At 45.4% G+C, this 19,926-nt stretch overlaps 1 protein-coding gene across 1 annotated transcript in view; it reads right to left on the bottom strand.

Moving 5' to 3' along the window:
- Positions 1 to 4,208: 4,208 nt before the first annotated feature.
- The window catches only part of YTHDF1 (YTH N6-methyladenosine RNA binding protein F1), a 218,641-nt gene continuing 202,923 nt past the window's right edge, over positions 4,209 to 19,926 (bottom strand). The window contains exons 9-11 of the transcript XR_009726685.1: positions 19,281 to 19,425; positions 11,705 to 11,832; positions 4,209 to 4,441 (exon numbers count right to left, since the gene is read on the bottom strand). The gene's annotated coding sequence lies outside the window, so the exon portion shown is untranslated. The remainder of the gene's footprint in view (positions 4,442 to 11,704; positions 11,833 to 19,280; positions 19,426 to 19,926) is intronic.

Here is a 19,926-nt window from a genome sequence, read left to right as displayed (position 1 = left end):
CATCCTCACTGATTAGCACTGCTGCCTCATTAACATGCATACTGTAATCTCATTTGCTCCAGGATTGCTTTGATGTTAATTCCAGCGTTTTGGTGCAGTGTGGTACTGCACTTTGTGTTTCCAGGCTGGCATCCCTCTCTGCTGCAGCCCAAGCCTTTTCCTTCTCTAGTCTGCCCTTGCTGCAGCTACTAAAGCACTGGCCACCTTCATTCACCCTCCCAGCTTGTTGGCTTTGCCTCCCCACCTTGAAGCCTGGCTCCACATTGCTTCTGCTCTGCTTTTCAGATCATTCCCTGTAGTTATTCATTCATTCTTTCATATATGTGCACCTTTTCCCCAAGCCCCATGACTCATAGGGAAGATGTTCAGCCAGAAAAGGTAGCCTAGTGTGGGGGCAAGGGAATGAAACCTTGATACATTCTGCTCTAACGGTCTACGCTATGGCTCATGAACAAACCCACTGAGCCTGGCTCCCGAAGCCCATGACAGTGGAGATGGTTTTGGAATGGAGAGGATGGACGGAGAGACTGCATCCCCATAAGAATGCTGCAGAGCCCTGGTCCCTCCAAACACACACTGTGTTCCTCAGCTGTTTTTATGGTTAGAGGACTGCAGGATGTCCAGTTGGAACAGGAGCTCTGAACCATCTGCCCACCATCAGTTTCTTTTGCCCATGCAACATGGGCACAGCAGTCAGATGGGTCATTGCTCACAGCCCCAGCTGCTGGGGTGCTTGTCACAAGCTCCAGGAGCTAAGGGACTGTGGGTCCTGTGTCTCCAGTCCTGTGTGTGCTTACAAAACCATGCACACCTATTGTCTATGGGTGCTCTTAGGGACCACATACCCCAAACACCTTGTATCTGTGCAGGAAACACTGACCCCCTCCTCCTGCGTGGCCCTGAGCCAGAGAGGAATCAGCACAAGAAGCCACCGAGCGCACACGAAGTAGTAAATCCTGTTTACTCCAATGAGAAAATGAATGCAATGGTGCAGCATGGACAAGAGCATCAGGGAGATGTCCAGTGAGGCGGGGGAAGAAAGTTTAATGCAGGTCATTACAGGTTATCAAGAGATCCAGATGTGTGGCCAGGGTTGGCTGGGGCTGGGGATGCTGTAAAGAGGTTTTGTTCGAAGCAAGATGAGGACTTCACCTCCCTGCAAAATCAGTCATTCACATACTTCTCCAATGTGCCTTCCACGTATCCCGGGTGTTTACTCCTGCTGGGGCTCAGAGCTGCCTCAAAATACAGGCAGGCCAGAAAAGAGAGGCTGCTTTATTGTCTGGGAGATCAATGACTTTAATAATTAGCATCTTACTTACACATGATTTCTATACTCAATTTGAATCTTAATTAGAGATGGAGAGGGGGATTTAGAAACAATGCTGTGAGTGCCTCCTGCCCCTCCAGTGGGACCTGAGACAGACCTGCTGCAGCATCAGGGACCTCCCCCTTCATGGGGAGCCCTCAGCCCCTTGGGGAGGACACCAGTGCTGGTGGGTCCCACAGTCAAATCCCCTGTACACATAGTGCCCCAAAGCACAGCTCCAGCCTGCAGAGACAGCCTGGGGCTGGCCAAAGGTAGCACACCTCGGATGCTCACCTGATGCGTGTCCACAGCCACATGTCACCAACAGCTAAAGGGAGATGTGACCAGCCTGGGGACCCCTCTCCTTTGCAGGACAGGATGCAGGGGCACAGACAGGTTCTGGACTGTTCCATTCTGTTCTGGACATCAGACTCAGCACCTGCCCAAAATGCTCAGCAGCTCTACAGATTCACTGCAATTTAGGGACCAAGAAAGGGATGGAGAGGCTGCTGGCGCAGGAAGGCAGCTTTAAACCTCAGCCTACATGTCTTTACATAGGGCTGTGCATTAAAAAACTGTGAAGCATTTGAAGCCCACCATTTTAATTAAACTGATTTAACATCTGAGCTTGCGAGGGGCGCGGGGCTGGCGAGCACAAAGAAGCTGCACAATCACTTTGGCTCCATTGTTGACGGGCTTTTGCTCTCTGTTTGTACAATAACCTATTGAACTTTTCCAGACTGTAATTCAATACAGAATAGATCCTTGCAGGAGGCTTTTTTGGCAGGGAGCGCTGAAGGCCTTGAATCAATTTCACTTTTCCAGCGTGGTTGTTTAATGTATTGATACCAGCTGGAAAAGAAGGGAAAAAAAAGAGAGAAAAATAAAAAGGAATCAATGTTACTTTTATTTGTCCTGAGCTGAAGCCTTTTGGGTCCGTTCTTTGTGACATTGATACCATGCAGCGTGTGGCTATTGTCCCACCTTCGCCAGGCAAAGCAAAGGCTGTTAATGTGAAACAAGGCAGGGTTTTTTTCTTGGTAATACTTCCCGGTTTTTGCAAAGGCTTAAAACCTGTTATAGGAAGAGTTCAGCAGTTGCTCGGCTGTGTGGCTTAGCTGGTTCTAGTGATAGGGAGACAAGAGTGTGTCACACCTGGGTGGTGCTCAGGGTCAGGCATCGCCCCATCACTCCAGACAGGGCTCTTGCAGGTCCTTTTTGAGATCCTGCTTTAGAAACAACCCTGGGAGCTGCTGCTGTGGTCTGGATCCAGCCCTATGAGGCGTCCATGTGGCACTGCCAGTGGGACAGCCTTGGCCTATGCATCTAAAGCAGCAGCATGGGCACATCCCTGCAGCCTCAAAGCAAGTGCAAGAGGAGGGAAAGCATCATAATGGGTGCAGCCAACCCCGCTCCTTCCACACAGAAGGATGAGGAGTGGGAAGGAGCTGGGGGATGTCCATGGTTTGGGTACCACGGCAGGAGCGCACAGGCTCTGGAGCAGGGGATGTGCCTGTGGCACCAGAAACACTCCCAAAAGACAAGGCTGTTAATTGTTACTTAAGCAACCAAGCTGTTTCCAGATTGCCTGGGGAGAAGCAGCGGTGGTGGAAGGTGTCTTACTGCCAGAGTGAGAAGTGGCATTGCTGGGGCTCCTCTTTGCTGGGAAACTTTAGCTGGGAGTGTGAATGAAAGCTGTGGCTGCCTGGTGGCCACTGGAGTGATGTGCAAACCTGGGAGAGAAACCAGAGGCAGCAGCTGAAAGCAAGCAAGGAGAGGGAAAAAATCCCTCTTGGGTTGAGCCAAATAAAGCAGGGAGGCAGAGTGGGATGGATCAGCCCTGCCCTGGGCTCCCAGGCATCCCTGCTGATCTGGCAGGCCTTTTCCAACCCCAAAAGAGGAGCATTTCCCTGCTTTGCCTCCATCCCAGCCCTCCCTCATCTGTGCCATATGGAGGTGCTCTGGCTTCCGTCCTGTGTGATACATATACATGTGTGCCAACATACATGAACACACACACATGTACAGGTAGGGGATGTGCTTGATGACAACTGACAGTTTTCCTTGGAAAAAGGAAAGGCTGGGTTTCACAAACTCTGAACTGATGGAAAAGCGCAAATCCCACTGACCTACACTTGTTTTTTATTAGGATTTATCCCATATGAAGAGAACACTGATACTGCAGCAATTCATTACAGGAAACAGGATGACAGCTTTGAATAGAGTTTCTCTTGCTGAAGATCTGCCCTGAAGATTTAGTCTTGGGCTTAAAAAGCTTGAGGGCTAGAGAGAGCTTCCTGCTCTGCTGTTTACAAGGTGAAGAAAGGGCAAAATACTGCCTAAGATACATATATATGTCTACAATAGCATTGCAAAGTGTCTGTTCCTCCCTATTCGAGTAGGAATCTGAGCTGTCCAGTATTACCGTAGCAAGTCCTGCCGAAGGGAACTGCAAAACAAAGTCACTGCAGTGTAAATCTAATCATCATTTAGAGCAATTTCTGAAAGACAAAGAAAAATCCACCTGATGAGGTGCTGGGGCACCACACGATGCACGCACAAATCCAAGCCCCACATCCTCAAAGTTAGCTGGGAAGGGGAAATAAACAGCAGAGGAGTGGATGGTGAGGTGGATCCCACCTTATAGGAGCCATCCCTGCGCAGGATGGGGATTAAATGCCAAGGAGCATCACCCCTCCACACAGCCCCTGCTCCTACTGCACCCCACTACTCACATGTAATGTATGTCTGACCCTCAGCATCCCCTTGCTCCCCTTCCCCCCCTTCCCTTATAAATCAGAGCAGAATTAATTCAGGCGCCGCGTTTCATTTGATAAACGTCAAAATATGTAAATACCGGGCTCTCTTCCTCCAGTCGCTAAAACAAATGGAAAACACATTTATTAGCATAGAGATGAGTTTAATCAAATCAGCGGCGAGTACAAATTAGCCACAGGAAACGTAATGAGCTGGGAATTAATTAGCAGCATAATGGTAATAACTTTGCCTGCTGATTACCTTGCGGCCATGGCTCTCCCCCAGGGCTTTCCATGGGTTCTCCAACAGCTGATCTTTTCTGTTGCAGGAGCTCCTGAACTGGAACAGCACGGCCGACAGCTCCCGTGCAACAGACTGGAGGAGGGGAGGGAGATGGAGCGAGGGAGGGAGGAAAGAAAGCCATGTGAGATCCATTGCCTTTACCTTCCCAAGCCACAAGCCTGTTTCTTTACCTATCTCTCTCTTGGGTTGTCCTGCCAGGCTGAGCATTCCCTTGTCCCCACTGGGCTCTGATGTTGCTGCCTTCATGGGTGAGTGGGATATCTGGGTCACCGTCTCCAATTGACTGTTGCCTCCCTGGCCAGGCATATGGCCCATTTCAGACCTCCCTGGGGTTATTCCAGTGCTTTCAGCACCATTCTGCAAGGGGGTGATGCTGGACCTGACTTGTCCGAAAATGAATATCCAGGCAGATTAGGATAGGGGCTGCCTTGGGAAGGGCAGGAGCAGGGTGACCCCTGGAGTCTCAGCTGGCTTGTTTGAGGAGCTGATGTTGCATGAGAAAGGGACAATTGGTGCTCCAGGGGCTTTGTAAAGCGTTGGGCTTGTAAATTAACTGCTTGACACCAACAGTGATGGAGAACAGTGGGGGGCAGGGGGTGGATGGAGGAAAGGGGCAGTTTCTCTTCTTGATTTATTTGTATTCCTTCTGCAGCGCCTCTCCTAACACCTGAGCAGTCCAAAATAACTTGTGCAGAGCCTTCCAGAGCCGGAGCTAAAAGCACTTCATAAACCTTAATGAATCAAGCTGTGCAACAGCCCGCGAGGAATTATTATTCCCAATGGTGCAGGAAGGTTAAGGGAAAAACACTCATGTTTGGAGGCCTCCATTTAGATGCTCCAGTCCATCCTCGAGAACCTTCACACAGCAGCCTCCCATTCAAGTGACTGAGTCAGTACTTGACAAGTTAAAAAACCAAGACCCAGCACTGAGGTGCTTTAGCAGGGATTTGAGGGGGAATTAACTGAGCATCTAAGTTTGAATGTAATTCAGAGTGATTTCTGGAAATGGGATGCATACTGAAAAGTGGGAGCACTGCTTTTGGTACCTGCAGAGACTCCATTTCCTCTCTGCTTTTGGCAGTTGTTTCCATCCTGCATGAATGCTTCAAGACCGTGGAGGGAGGACGATAAGGTGACAAGAACATGGGGATTATTCTTTGTTCCCCAGGGAGATGGTGTCAGTTTGGACTCATGCAACCTCCAGTCCACTGGGCTGTCATGGTACCTGATGAATCGGGGTGGTGAATCCCAGATGTGATGCAAACCATATCCCTGCAACTGCTCTAACCATGCCTCAACTGTGCCAGTTGCTTGGACCATCTAGGTTTGGGCAGACATTTGATTGGAGCTGTCAAGAGCTGGCGGACTGAAACTGATGCAAACAAGGAAGAAGTCAGCACTTGAAAAGAGATGGGTTTGGGATGGGTTCTTCCGCCTACTGGAGACAAAAGACAGGATTTCTGCATTTTATAGAGCGTGTCTGTGCTAACAGGAAGGTATCAGCACTTTGGGGCTTGACTCTGGAAGGCTTCAGAGGAGCAAGGGCTTCTCTCTGCACTGAGATGGACTTAGACCAAAATGAAGGCTCTGATTGTCCTTAAGCATAAAAAACCTTCGCATGCAGCTCTGATCTTTGAAGCTGAAACTCAGTTCTCCTGCTTAAAGATCTTAGTAAAATCCATATCTGACCTCTGGATGCAAAAATGAGTGAGTAGGCATATAAATTCCTGCTTAGACACTCAAGATAAAGATTTCCAAAGTCCTCAGTATTGCCCTGACTCTGTTTTTCCAGGCGTTTCTGGGGTATTCACTGTTGCCTTTAATTCAAGCGATGTTGGGTCATTGATTCTACCATCATCTCCCTGACCCATTTAATCAAACCCACCCATGCCAACAGCACTGATGGCAGTGCCTCACCTTGGCATGATGGCTGGGAGAAGAATCAGACATCTTGATAGATGCCCCTGAAAAACCTCACAGGTCTCTGCAAATCCAAGAGCTGGAGGAGAGAAAATGAGCACTGCTGCACCCTGGATCAGACCTGCTTTCATGCAGGGACTGAAATGCTTGTTTTAAAATCCCCAGACATGGGGATAAACTCAATCCATTCCCCATGGGAGGTCCTGGTGCTGTGTGAACTGTTGTATGAGCGTTTGCTCCTTCCAGGGAAGCTGAGGCAGAACTAAGTCAGAGCAGCTATTTAGAGCTCGCTCTGCAGAGGGATGTGGGAAAGGGACGTTTGCACAGACACCTTCAGCATTTTGGCAAAAATCCTCATTTCAGGAGGCAGTACTGGTTCTCTATTGGTGGCGTGGCTGGGCTGGAGCCTTCCTGCTGCTTGCTGGGTTTATAGAAGAGCATCCAAAATGGATGGGCACTGTGTGCTGTGCAGTACCTGTCATCTATTCTCAAAGGCCATCTCCAGGATGTTCCTCTACGGAGATATCCTCCTGCAGAGCCAGGGTAACAAGGGCCTGGCCTCTGGTGGAAGTTGTGTGGCTTCAGTTAAAGATGTTTAGTTTTTCACTCCTTTTAATGCCTCTGATTCTAGCTTATTTTCCAAGGGAGCCTGTGCAAGTTGCCACAATAGATTAAACCATGAGTTGCAGTTGAAGCATCCTGTATTTTATTATAATGGATAAATAATATCTCAGCCAGAGGAAAATGGGAGAACACAAGGTCACCCAGCATGCCTAGAGCTGAGCCTGAAGAGGAGGTCTAAGATGCCAGCTCGTGCTCCAGCCTCCTGTGCAGCCTGTGCTCTGTTCTGAAGGCAGAAGGTTTTGATTCTTCAAAGTGCCACTTTCCTTTGCTACCTGCAGACAAATAGGTTGCTCTAAGATGCATGCCACGAGCTGATTTTTGATTCATGAGAGCCTGAACCAACACTGATCATAAGAGAACTGGCAGTGATCATAAAATATGAAAGGTTTTCAAGAAGGACTCTACATCACATGGAGGTCTGCAGCAGGCTTTCTGCCTCAGAGCCAGAGGGGGCAAACACAACTCGGGTTTATTAATGGGAATGTGGAAGTGAATGCAGCGAGAGCAGAATTTGCCCCTGTGTATTCAAGGCTACCTCGTTCCACAGAAGCTTTTAGGAAATCTACCACTTTAAGCATAAACACAAGACAATTTTGTTTTCATGCCATTTTCTTGCCAATGCTTTTTCTTAAAAGATCTGTATGGCTGTCATATAAAATATGCCTCAGTTTGTTCTAATTTAGATTACGCGTATTTGTCCTCAGTGAATGATTGATTAAGTGCTCTGATCTTGACTGCTATGTTAGCAGCAGGGTATCTGTGCAAGAGGCTTGGAAATCTCACTGGATAAATGGTAGAGATGAAATCTTAGCTGTTACAGAGCTGGTTTTCTTTTTCACAGCCAAGGCAAATGCTGTCTTCTTTGCAATAACAAACGTGCTTTGTAATGTTTTCCAGGACAGTGCTAAGCCTGACTTTGTTCCTTTATGGAGGGGCTTTAAGCTGTCATAATACCATGGCACTGAACTCTTAATGTCACGGATATCACCGTAAAGTTGGTATCTCCGAGTTCAGTAGATCAGTTGTGATTTATGCTCGCGTAACCGAAAACAAAATGTGTCTCCCTGACATCTGCAGAGCTGCTCTGATAAAACCAGCAAAACTAAGAGGGGGAAAAAAGACATCTCTATGCAACAGAGCTCACTCAAAGCATAAAGCCTGGTTTAGCAGGACTGCCCCAGAAGGAAAGCCTCCTTTCAGAGGTTACTTACCCTGTCAGTCTCACTTCAACATCACTGAACCTGAGTTATGGGCGAATATATTGTTACCCACAGGAGCTGGGAGGTATTTTCTTGCTTATTTGTATAATCTTTTGTCCCTTACTTATAGAAATTTATGGCAAGCTGTGTTTTGTCCTCTTTTTGTTTCTATTTATGAAAATTGACACAACTGAAGGTACTGGAAAACACTAACTTGAAAAGAAAATGTATCATGTTTTTCTTTAATATATCTTAATTTCTAACAGTGGTCTAACACATTCTAACACTGGTTGCATTGTCTTTGCTGTGTCGCTAGGAAGGTGTGGTAGCAAACCAGGCAATTTTCTAAAAGGAGGATTTTTTTCCTCCTTTTCGCTTTCTGAAGTGTTTCTCTGACCTTCTTGGAGGTGTACAGAAAGCTTTCAAGACCATCAGAATAAATGGGTTGTTTACTGTGATGCTTGCGGCCTTGGAAAGAAGAAAGGGAAAAGAATAAAGAAAAGAAAATCCCTGTACCACTGTCTTCCAAAAGGAGACAGATGAGGTGTGAGCTCAAGAGAAAATACTCCAGAATCTGAGCATGATGCTGTTACAGCGAAGGAGAGTAAAACAGAGAAAAGCTGAATGAAAAGGTAATGACCCCAGGGGTGGCAGCAGGACTCAGCGCCTTCCTTCTTCTCAGGGGGTTCAATGCTTTGGAAAACAAAAGTTGCATAAACACCAAAACAAGGAGGTAAGGAAGCCTGTTCTGGCTGAATTCCCCATGATTAGGATATCACGCTCACTGTTGTCTGCACTGATTTGTTCACACATACCCTCAGACGCAGGCATGATGACCGGGGGCTGGATCTCAGGTGACTCCTGGTGAGCTCTCCAGGCTCCATCACTGAGCCCTTTCCTGAGGAAAAACCATGGCCTGTGGCCACGTGTGGAAGTGCTAAGCTGTGTTAATGACGCTGTGTTATCATCAGGCTCTCATGCTGCCTCGAACGGATGTCACTACTGTATATGTTCCTGCAGATCAGTTGGTAATTACACTTGGATCCAAAGTAATTACGCTGAGACTTGCACTCTGGTTTAGAAGACAGAAATAACCATGCACTCGCCTAGTCCCACACGCACCACTTGTGATGTAATTTAATAGCCAGCTACTGACATGAAAGTAAAGAGGCATTTCTCTTATATTTATGCCCTTTTAAATTAAACATCGGTGCTTTTTTCCCGTGAAAGGAGCAGGGGCCAACGTGCCCCCGGTCTTCTTGTTCCCACTCAAGCACCCTCCTCCTTTCTTGACAAAATGAAATACTCTGAAGCCAAATAAATATTTATAAGCTCCTCCTGGTGGGTGACTGTTTTGACAAAACAACTCAGGCAGGTCCTGCTTTGGCTTTACTCTCTACCCTATTTAAACTGTAGGCAAGGCAAAAGCAGGCATTAGGGTGAATGTTGTGGTCTCTGGGTGCAGGGAGCGGATGGAGCAACCATCCCTTTTGAAGGTTTTCCAGGTCACATCTGCCAGTGTGTTTCCTCTTCATCCTCTGAACATTAAACACCTGGACAGCTGTAGCACTGCATTAAGCACCCTTTTTTGATGAAGAGCTCAAAGGCAAGGCAGGCAGATGCCCAGAGCCCCATGTATAAAAGGGTATCTTCGCTGCCTGCAGTCCTGCTTCCTTCTTCATGTAGAATTTACTTCTTTTGCATTTCCAAATAAGCCAGTGGTTCTGCAAATAGTCTTCTTCCTTCAGGGTGAGCAGCTTATTTTGGTTAGGGAAAGAAAGAGTCTACTGTGCTCTCTTTCTTTTGGCGATGTCTGGGTAATCATTGCTCATAATAATGCCATCCCAGATGTTGAAGCATCTCCTGTATTAATTTTACCCAGAAGATAATTTCCCTTAGAAATCATGTGCAAATCCCCTGTTCTAATTTAAGAATTAATTCAGTATACTAAATCTTAGCACTTCATCCTAGAAATGTTTTGCCAGTGTCTGTTAACCCTTAGCAACAACAACAACGAGCCCAGCTGGGAGATTTACAGATTTAATGAAGTCTGTCTCTCACACCAACCTCTGCTAGGGTATAGTTCACAGTGTTTTAAGAGGAGGATCCCCTCTGACACCTAGAGCCAGCCTGCTGGAATGATTCCCTTCTCCTTAGAGAATCACAGACATAAACTGATCTGTTGTTCCAAACGTGGAGGGCAAATACAGCAGTGGTGCCAGAGACCCTCACTCCAGCCGTGCCTGGGATTAACATTCCACCCTCCACTGGGGCTATGGCAGATGCAAGGGTTGAAAATAGGATGATTCCACATCTTACAAGGCTTGGAGGAAAAATAAGAGCTGAACGGCTTGTCTGAACCTGTATAAGAAAGCTATGTGGGAGCTCAGAACACCTCACCAGTAGTATGGAGCAACCTTCCCTCCCTTGGCTATCTCACACATACACAAGTACACTGAAGTCTACTGCTGGTGTGAAGTGTCCCATGGGTTTCATGGGCTTTCTTCATTTAGTTTATAATGGAAACTACATCAAACTCCAGAGTGGGCATTTTCCTGCCCTTCCACATTGTGAACATCTTGGCACATCTCAGCCTTCACAGTGAAAGCCCTTGACCATCAGTGAAAACAATAAAGAGCAAAGGATAAAGAATAAACACACCAACCATATGAATTTCCTCCCAGCTCTGGGAGATCAGGGTGCAGCCCAGCACACCTTCTGGGGGGCAGGATGCTCCAAAAGCCATGAATCCCTGTTTGCACCAGAGTACACCTCTGCACTGACTTTGTGGTCTTATTTCTAGTGGTATTTGAAGCACAAAAGGATTTCAGGTATCAGTACAATTTAGTTAAAAGAACAGCTTGCAAATTGCACCAACTCATATTAGTAAGATCATGCCACCAACTAGGAAGTGTACACATAAACCATCAGGGATCACAGAATACTTTCAGACAGAACTTTTATATATATCTACAAATGTTTTCTGATTCCTACCATAACAACAGGAACGTGTAATGTCTCTGTGATAACACCTAGGTAGCTGCTCAAAGGAATACAATGTCACATCTTGGATTTCACTGATTATACTGCTGGTGATTGTTGGGTTTGCAGAAGCAATACCTTAGGAGTTTTCAGAGCAGAGGGCTGCCCAAGGACCTTCCCCAAAGAGGATTCATTTGGAATCAGCTTTGATCATTATCATAAGGTGATAATATGTGATAAGAGCCAGGACATGCCAGCACTTCCTCTACCACCTGATCAGCTCCCTGACGCTGTGCTGTGACTCTGCAGCAGCTCAGCCTCAGAGGAGAGGAATGATGCAATCCCAAAAAGGAAACAAAGGACAACAGACAGTGCTGCTTATCATGGGCCAAACCCATTTTCCCTTCTCAGAGTGTTCCAGTGTTAATAGTAAGTACTGGCTTTGAGCCTGTCTTACTCACCTATGTGGGAATGCTGAGGAAAGTAAGGTAGTAGATCAGTCTACAAAAGGCATGGCTTTCTCCCAGGTTGATCGTTAGATTGAATGCTACCTGGGCATAAAATGGTACAAATCCAAGGAAACATTTCTACACAGCCAAGCTTCACATACCTCCCTAAGCCAAGAAAGATGAAAGAACATGATGGTCATGTGTCCCATTGCATCCGATCGGATTAAGGATCCCAGGTGTCTCCACATCCTCCAGGCAGATCACATCTGTGCAACACCATGAGGATGTGCTGGAATGAGAGAAACCATTTAACCCTTTTTGCTTTATTCACAAAAGATATTCTATTTAATGACCCCCTTGCTGAGCACTGCTCCCTGTCTTGTTTGCTGCTGTTCACACTTCATGTTTATCCCTTCTTTCTCATTCCAGTAACACAGGCTGGAAAAATATCACTGCTTCCTTCTGGTCCTTAAGTAAGGGAGACTGTGCTTATGCTACCCTGAAATTCAGCACACTGAGAACTGCAGGATGGATCTGCTGGACCAGCAACTCCAGGCTTGTGCATTGGTTATTATTCCTCCTGATGAATTCACTTGGGGGATCTGCTCCTTGAATACAAAGCTCTCAGGTCAGGATAAACAGAAAATGTATTACATGGAGCATGACATGCTGTGAGTCCCAGGAATGAGCACATGTTGAGATATGTCCATAGGCAGTGGGATAAAGTCATTCCTTTATCTTCATGTTGCTGCTGAAATTTCCCCCTAAAAAACCTATGTTTACAGCAGCAATGGCTATTTGCAGTGACATACTGGAGTTTCTTGTACTCATTACACACTGAGATTTAACAAGCTGAAATCACAGGTTTGCTCTAATTTTGATTAGTGGGGTTTTTAGCTCCCTGCCTCCGGTGTTCTTGGGCTCTGCCCATTCCCTGCAGTCAGGGACCAGTCTCAGCAAGGAACCTGTTTTCCCATGGGGAACAGTTTAATTTCCTTCCATTCCTTCAATTCCCCATATGGGGCTCCCCTTCACAAGGCACCCAAAACCAAACCAGGTCCACCCTCCCCACCGGCATCCTCACAGCACAACGAACAGAGCCCTGTGCAGCTCATCTCTGCTGTGATGGGGTTATGCGAGTTTCTTTCTGTGCTATAGCCTTTCCTTATTGTGGTATCTCCAGGCAGCATTTCTTAGACTTAACATTAAATGGCCCACCCTATATCTGCATCACTGGACATTTTATATTTATCTGCCAAACCTCTGTTTTTGCCCTGCTATAGCTCTGATGTTAACGGCATTCCTATTTTCAGCCATGGAGGCGGCTGTCAGTTAGGTTTTGTCAAGGAAATGACAAAAAGACCCAGTATCAAGTCTGAGATATTTAGAAAGCCTTTCTCCCCCCCCAGAACGGAGCTTAAAATATTGTCCTAATGGGAAAGCGAGCTGTAGTTTTCCAGCAACCCTCCAGCCCCAGTTTTCTGCAGCATCTCAGGATCTTGATCCCAAAAAGGAACAGTTTGTGGTGTCTGAGGCCCTGATCCTGCCACGAAACATGTGCTGGCTGGTTCTGCGGGGGTTTTCTCCTGTCTTCAGGAAGAGAGAGACGTAGTTTAGTGTTATTTAGTGAACTGTCACAAGACAAGCAAAGAGACAGCTATTCTCACCCAACCCACTGATCTTTCTAGAAGACTTTATATATCATTTGTTTTGCTTTGCTGTTCTCCTGTGCCACAGGATACTATGTTCTCATTCAGGTTGTTTCATATTCAGATCCTAAAGCATCTTGTGAAGGAGAGGATCTGTGTTCCCAGACACATTTTGCAGCTTAGATCAACACGCTGAAGTCCTGGTTTCAGCAACAGCTTCCTAAATGCATAGGACATGGGAGGCTGATGTGTGGATGAGCTGATAAAATCAAGATACAAGGGGGTATGAGGTCATTGTTAGTTTGGTGGTCTGGGAGATGTGCTGGTATCTGCTGTGTGGAAGTCCTGTGCAGCCTGTAGGCAGCAGGAAGGAAGAAAATATCATGGCAAAAACGATGCTCACTGTCAAACTGAAGCAAAGCAGAGCTTGAACAACTGCATCTAGATTTGCCTGTGTCCTAATGTGCATCAGGAAGTTAGCCAGCAGACAAAGGGAGGAAGGAAAAGCCAAGGGAAGGAGCTGGTGCAGTGATGGCTTCTGAGATTCAGTGTCTGTGCATGGGGAGATGGACTGAGAGTCAGTGGGGGTCTTTGTGACCTCCTCACTGCAGTCCCCAGCATGACTTACACACCCAGGACAACTCTTATTCCCAGGACCATCTCCAGCCCAGTGTTTTAGCTGAACATAGTGAACACTGGCACCATGAATCATTTTCTCTTCTCTCCCTTCACATTCTCTCCCCTGGGGGAAAAAGTTGGGTTTAAGGACTGCTCTTTGATAGCTTCCCTTAACTATCAGCTAAATAATACATGAACACTGATCCACTGCGCTGACTGATGACTCCCTCTCCCAACCCTGTTTTATTTTTATTGCTTGGCTCGGGCCAGTTCCTTCAAGTCCTGAATCATCAGAACAGAGACCTTGAGGTATTCCAGCCAAATCAATCCTTGGCCCATTGACATATTGCTTTACCTAACCAACCATACAACTTCGCTTTTCCCTGATAATTTCTCAATTAATTGCTTTTCAGCTCTCATTTGTTACAAGGTCAGCCTGTGACTGGGCTTGTACATTCCCATCTCTGATAAACTCTCCCAGTCCCCTAATCAGCTACGACTGGGATTTTAGTTCCATTAACTTATTCATCATCTAGACATTTTCATCTTGGGGAGCTTGACTTTTGATTGTATCAGTAGTGTCTTCAATTATTTAAAAGGACTTAAAATTCCCTTCTTACCTAAAAGGAAAATGCATTTTGAGCACTGAAAACTGATCATATTGGACCAGTGTCTTTTGGATGTCTGCATGTGCAAGCCCATGTTAAACAGCTCATGTATGGTGAGAGGATAAGAATTTGCTGCTGATGAACATGTGTGTGCATGGGGCAGACTATATTAAGATGTCAGGCATAGGGGAATGACAGCGTGCTGATGACTGGTGGCTTACGAATACTAAATCACGCCCGAGATTCTGTTCCGTGATGTCAAACATTGATTCAGTTTCCGTGGGAAGTAATGCAAATGCCAGAGCCCCTCGATGAGATCTGAAACTGAAATTGCCAGCAAAAAAATAAGAAGCTTGCCCTCTCCTAGCAATAAATCTCATAGAAAACCTTGAAGGGAGCAGCTCTGGGAGGGGAATGCGTTTTGAACACGTCCCACCAGACAGAAGGTCTCATAGGACCCTTCTTCAGCTTTGGTGCTAGCTGGGAGCCAAATCCTTCTCTTCTGCTGCAACCTTCTGTCTGAGTCTGTGCTTCGTCTTCACAGCAGCTGATGCAGTCCAAGACAACAACCCACCAGTGCTACTTACTACAGAATTAACCTTTCAACAGAAGCAGCAGTCTGTGTTGCACAACGAAATACCCTGAATCCCAGCTCTTCTCTTCCCACAATTTGCATACAGGCAAAACTCCTACAGGCTTCTCCCAGTAGGAAAACTGGTGGCAAATCCTAACAAACTGGCATCAGCTGGGAAAACTTGCATTCCTGCATGGGATGATGGGACTAGGGAGACTGGAGATCCCATCTTGCTCTTCGTCCCACGTTCTGTGGAAGCCAGTTAACTGAAAACCACCATCCTAGGATGGTGTCAGGGGACCTTTTTAGATTATCTGAGTGCTTCAGGCTCTGAAGAATATCCATAGAGAGAGGTCAAACTGTATTGACAGACTCTCCAGGAAGAAAAGCTAGTTTAATATCGGCAAGACAAGACCTGCTGCATATTTAAAAGGAGCCTCTCCTTCCAGGAAATATGTGCTCAGGTCTCAGTTTCCTTGCTGCAAAACGCAGGTGCTAGCTTTTAACGCTCCAGCTTTCAATGCAGACTGCAGAATTATGGATTTTTCTTGCAGAAAACCTTGTGCTCACACTTCTGAGTGTAAATTTTCAGCATTCGCTTTGAAAGAAGAGCCCACGTTATCGCTAAGAAGGGCTTAAAACAGATTAGAAGAAAAAAAAACCCTGCACCGATAGGCAATGTGTTGTGATGAAGGGAAGTGCAATAACAGCAACAGGATGAGCTCTGGAGTGTTGTGTTCTTTGCTTCCCCCCACCCAAACTGCAATAACTCACCCTCCCCACTGGAAAAACTCCATCCTTCCTTGCCCTTCCTTGGTGCAAAGGCATGAGGGGCCTTTCCAAGGTGTCTGTTGCTTCCTGTAAATGATGTACCAGAAGGCACCAACACTTGGAGGATGTGAAGAAACGTACAGTTCTCTCTCTGCCTGTTGCTAGGATTCACAGCTACACCCCATCACTTTCTGGGGCTTCAGCTCCTATTTTGGCTGTAGGAAAAGAGAAGGAAACCTTGTTGCTTTCAGGCTCTCTGCATCAGGGTTAGGCAGCTCCAATGCCAACCCTTACAATATTGCTACAGTCAGACATAAAATCTTAATGCACGATGGTGCCTCGAATCGTACATTCTTCTGAAAAAGGTGAGTCCCCAGTAGTAAATGAAATATTAAACATTATTAAATATGAAACAGCTAAACCTGGATTCCATTAAAATGAATCTTTCATAGTTTTCCATTTTTTTTGCTTCCCCCCCCCCCATTTTTTTTTCACAGGGCGCGCACTGATCTCATGAGCTTTTATGTGTCCTTTTAAAGACAGAAAAATCACAGGTAATTTAAGCCTATTCTGTTCAGATTTATTTTAGCTGGAAAACAAATGAAGGCTGTGAAACTCTCTCATGGTCGCATCTATCTCACTGAACTATTCAGCAGTCTATATCAAAGGCTCACCTAAAGACACCATTGTAATGCCTGCTGACATGTGCCACCTATTTAGAAATCTTGTATCCAGTTACACAGTCTACTTTCATTTAGAATGGCTTTAATCTTCCACCATACACTAAAAAAACCTTCTCTTTTCATAGCCCACAGGATATATTTAGAGCTGTTTTTGTTGCTCCTGCAGGTTTTCTGGGAGTTAAACTGTGACTGAAGAGAGGGCCGGTGTGTGAGCTGGCAACTGGGTGTCTAAAGAAGTATCTGCAAGAAAGAACTTAATATTTTATAGAGCTGCTATTAGTCTCATCATGCAAACCTTGTGACTGAGGTTATGACTACACGGATAACACAGGGCAGTCAACAAAATAAGCCTTGACTCAATATTGTGGCTGTGGTTTGTGACTGTAGTATTTACACCTCAAAATTCATAAATACATGGGCATCTGTGCAGGTTGGCTGGATCTCTGGTGCTAAAACAGATGCAAAGGTGTATAATTCTATTAGATGTATTTATGGCATTGCGTTCAGAGCTTAAGCCCTCCCTTCTATTATTAACTTGCTGTGTTTGAACAGGGCTGGCAGAAATATTGAGAAGAGGATGAGGAAAAAGAGCCTTGTCCTTGCTAAGAGGATCCCAGAGCCTGGTTCTGTGCAGGAACCACTGAAGAAAGCTGGGTCTGGTGGCAGGTTGCATCCCCAGCGCACACCTTAATTCTTGACTCTTCAGGTTGCTGCATTACAGCAACCACACATGAATTATCAATCTACAGACACACTTTTGGACTGGAAGCTAATAACTACTGAAAAAAACGGGGTAAAATGGCAAAGAAGGTAGAGAGCCATGAATTATTCATGACCACTGTTCCATTTTGTGCAAAAAGCTTCTACCTTGCTTTCCATTTTGCTTTCTTTAGGTCACTTCTGAGGCTCAGCAAAGCAGATTTAAATGGGCTCCCCACTACAGGAGCTCACGCTCGTGGCTCCTGGTTTGTTTGCACACAGCTGGGTTTCACATCTCCCCTCCGGGAACTGAGCAAAGCAGGGAAAGAAGAAGCCAGTTCTATAGCAAAGTGGGCGAAGCCACACTCTTCCCTCTTTCAGATTTGTGTGCCATTTTACAGATTCCTAAAAGAATGAAAAAAGCCAGTTGTACAATGTTCTTTTCTGTGTTCAAGCACTGTTAAACATCAGTGTTTTCTCTTTGGTGTGCTTATAATTCAGCTGAGATGGCAAGAGCATCCCACCAGCAACAGCCTTCTTGCAGCCTGACCAGAAGCATACGCTCTTGGTCTGGTTTTGTAAGGGCTCTTTATGCCTACTTCTGGCCTGACACCCTTGGGATGGAGAGGAACAAATCCCAGCTTTATTATTCCTTTATTTTAATGAACTGCCATTGGCCAGCTCATGTTTTCACCACAAAGATTTCAAATTGCCTTAGAGCACCAGAAACCACGCTGCAAACTGCTACGAAGCTTAGACACGAACATGTCAAATAAGTGATCCACATGAGGGTAGATAGACGTGACATTTAGTAATCATCTTTCTTGGGCATTGCTGTCATGTTAAGTAAATCTCAGTCAAATTTCTGGCATTTTACCATAGGCGAAGTAGGAGGCATAATAGTAAATTTCTGTTTAAAAAATAGAAAAGATCAACCTTGGGGGAAAAAAAATGGTTGCCACAATTTAGGGTGTAATACCTCATCCTAGCGTGGCCATCCGTTTACTTGCCTCTGCTATCAATATGTCACCCTAATGTTTACTGATGTTCACTTTACAAATGACTTTTCCTAGCTGTCAGAATATCTGTCACCAGCATCTCTTCCCCCTCTTTGCCTCTCATCCCCTTTAATAAAGATTAATATCTTTGAGGTTAAGTAAAAAGATCAGATACTACGTAAATGACACTATAGGCCTGATATTTAAACAAGATGAACATGTAATTGCTGAGATTATGTGAGCAAATTGGGTAATTCCTAACCTAAATGAACACAGTTGGATTTTGCAGGGTCAGTTAATATAAGTGCACAGTCAAATGAATTGAGTATTGTGGAGGCATTTGGGCTTCTGAAGGTTCACCCATTGAAGAATTGTAGATGTTCAAAGCAAAAATTGGCGAGTTTAGCTTCTATGGCTTCTCTGAACCACTAATATGTTTCAAAGACATGCAGAATGGGGATTCTGTAAAAATTCGGTACATTGGCTTTCCATATTTATAGTTCACCAGTGACTTCTATATTAAACGGTTTCAGTCTATGAGTCCAAACAAGATTTTTCAACCTGTCATTCCCGCAGCTCAACCTGGTATATGAAATGCTAAACATGTTCTGTCTGCTTTGTACATCTTCTTTGACAAACACCTGGAGTAACGATTCCAGAATGAATATTTAGCTGGCAATTTTATGGATGAAGCACAAAACAGTTATTTTGGCTTCGCAATGCTGAGAATAGTAAACATGCATTTTGCTTTTATATTGCAAGATGCAGTTTGGAAGATGCAGTGGAGTAGATGATGGATTGTTCACATGCACTGCGCTCCAAGTGGCTCAAGTAAGGCTTGCCTGAGAAGGAAACTGTGGTATCAGACAAAAAGATAGGATCATGTCCAAGGACCAAAACCTAGATGATGAGCCCAAACCATGACTCAGTGGACCAGGAGCATGAAAGGGGTAATGGCTTTGATGAAGACACTTCCTTAGGAGAGGAGCATTTAGTCTGCTTTGTGCTTTATCCAACAGGTAGTTTGACATAAACAGCTAGGTTTAACCCTGAAACTCTGAGTAAACCCCCCATCCTAATATCAAAGGTGATATCCTCATCAATGGCCACACTAAAGCCTCCTCTTTGAGCAGGTACCTTTTGCTGTGCTGTGAACCCAGGCTCAGTGATAACTGCAGTTCCGTGGCTCCACAGGGATGGGGCTGTTGGAGAGGCAAGTCTCACACAGAGGGCACTGATGGTGTTCCTCAGCTTCACACAAAACCTTCCAAGTATTGGCAAGCTGCAAAAAAATAGTAGTTACCACAAGCCGATTCCTGAGGAGAGAATTGCGTACATAATTCCTTTCCAGTGCACCAACAAAACTATTGTGCTCACAAGGTAGCTCTGAAACTGCCTTTTGTTGTATTTTGTATGAAGTAGGATTTTATATCTGCAATAACCACCAGGTGATTTTATTTCTAGGAACTAGATTATTTCACAATAAAAGGAAAGAGTCTCCAATCGGTATTTTAGCAATCACATTATGAAGAAAAACCACATCTAAACATTCCAGGAATATTATAATATGTCCTAAAACCACCTTAGTTTTGATCAACACAGATTGATACTTGCGCTGTTTTGCTGTACAGTGCTGGTTTTCTTCTACATATAATTGTTTCTTTCAACTCTAACTAACTTGATTCTTCATGTAGCAGGATCTGAGGGTAGTAAACCACAAAGAAATTCCACACTGCAGACTGCAGCAAGCAGAGGTCTCTCTAGCAAAGGCATTATTTTACAA

Source organism: Neopsephotus bourkii, unplaced genomic scaffold (genome assembly GCF_033783945.1).
Source record: "Neopsephotus bourkii isolate Nb327-2 ecotype Australia unplaced genomic scaffold, CSIRO-AGI_Nbou_v1 NB_1060, whole genome shotgun sequence".
In the NCBI taxonomy this organism is placed as follows: domain Eukaryota; kingdom Metazoa; phylum Chordata; class Aves; order Psittaciformes; family Psittacidae; genus Neopsephotus; species Neopsephotus bourkii.
The sequence above is the reverse complement of the archived record's forward strand: the minus strand, read 5'-3'. Positions and strand labels throughout refer to the sequence as shown.